At 53.8% G+C, this 1,712-nt stretch overlaps 1 protein-coding gene across 1 annotated transcript in view; it reads left to right on the top strand.

Moving 5' to 3' along the window:
- Window positions 1–1,288: 1,288 nt before the first annotated feature.
- Sstr4 (somatostatin receptor 4) overlaps window positions 1,289–1,712 on the top strand; it is a 6,646-nt gene continuing 6,222 nt past the window's right edge. The window contains exon 1 of the mRNA XM_048811385.1: window positions 1,289–1,712. This exon is cut by the window's right edge and continues 6,222 nt beyond it. The gene's annotated coding sequence lies outside the window, so the exon portion shown is untranslated.

Genomic DNA, 1,712 nt, shown 5'->3' on the forward strand with positions numbered 1-1,712 from the left:
TAAACACTAACACCACCTAGAATGATGCAAATGCTGTCTCCTTCCTGGTGGTGAGAGTATCTCCCCTAGGAGCCATGATGTAAATGGGACCAGAGGAAAGGAAAGACATACTTAAGGAGTGACTATAAAAGGGTGGAGCACTGCTAGACCACCTTTATTCAAAGGGTCCCTTGTATGGCAGAAACTTGAAAAGGGTTTGTCCTTAACTATTGTGTTGTACAGTGCTATCACACTAGTGCTCCCCAACCCAAGGCTCCATGAAGAGCAGTGGGCAGCTTCCAGTCCTTTTCTATGAAAGGCCACCTCCATGTCCAAAACATCTGACCCTGTTCCCTCCATTGCTGCCCCAGCTACCCAGGGAGGAAGCTGGGGCCCCCTACCCAGGAAATTACTTCTAAACCTGTCAAAGTCTTGGTGGGGCTGTGCTGGGGCTCAAGGAGGCCACAGCCTCAGAGGTGCGGTTAACAAAAGCCAGGTTCCTTAATACCAGCTCTACCTTGAAAACAATTTTCCATGGCAAACTTCTCATTTTCAGCAATTCTGCACCTGTGTCAAGCAGCAGAGCTGCGGTAGGGGGCTCTGCCTGTCCCTGTCTAACAGGAAGTGTCAGTGAGCTCAAACTGGAGTTTGGGGGCAGAGGAAAACCAATGCTGGTCTTCATGCCCTTCCTGACCACCCTCCTCCTCAGGCACATTCAGAGACCTGGTTTGAAGACCCTCAGATGATCCAACGCTGGTGCAAGGTGGGGATTCTCAGGCTCTGGTACCTGCTGCCTCTACTGTGTACAGAAGACCTGAGGAGGTAGGGTTTGCTTTCTTTGAGGGCACCTGTGTTTCTGCATGTGCATCTCCATTTCCTGTGGTCACTCTACTTCAACTCCACCAAGTTCACAATGAAAAGGTCAGAGCCCCCCTACCGCAGGGACCCACAGTTGTCTGGTCAGCAGGAAAGGGGAAATTGGAACACCTCTGCCCACCTGGAACAGACCACCATGTCGGACCTGGAACAGACCACCATGTCGGTAGGGGCCTCCGGTTTTGCCTATATGAAATGGTTTTGACCATGGGACAGTTCTTCCAGAAAATTAAAGGGGCAGGGAGAGAGGATCTCAAATTCAGGGCAAATAACTCTGCATTTTCAGGCCCATCCTGGACGCCTCGTTAGCCAAATGGAGATCTGCACTAGACATCCATCCCTTTTCACTCTCGTGAAGACCTGTCCCATGGTTAAACCCATTTCATAGAGCAGGAACCTGAGGCTCCTACAGGCTTGGTGGTGAATTACAGGTTTGTCCAGGACGGAGCATCGCGGTCCTAATTTCATCTTTTCCCATTCAGCTGCAGGTCCTAGAGAGTAATGAAAGGGTTGGGGAGCACACAACCTGAGATCACGATGGTGGCAGAGGGAAAACCAAAGGAGGATTTGGGGATTGGGCTAGAGATCCGAGGGTTGGGGGTGGAGCTGGAAACCTAGAGAGGGCAAACGAGGTGGGAAAACGGGGCGGGGCCCAGAAAGGGCTACGGGGCGGAACGTGGGGCACGCAGGACCGGTGGGTTGAGAGGGGCACCAGCCGAGAGGTGGTGGAACTGGCGGAGGCAGTGGGACCAGCCCGGCTCCCGCAATCCTGGGGCGCGGTGCGGGGATGGGCGGGCGCTCAGCGCTGTGCTTCTCGCCTGCTGGTTAGGCGGAGCAGGCTGAGAGCCGCGCGTCTG

This window comes from Marmota marmota, unplaced genomic scaffold, assembly GCF_001458135.2.
Source record: "Marmota marmota marmota unplaced genomic scaffold, marMar, whole genome shotgun sequence".
In the NCBI taxonomy this organism is placed as follows: domain Eukaryota; kingdom Metazoa; phylum Chordata; class Mammalia; order Rodentia; family Sciuridae; genus Marmota; species Marmota marmota.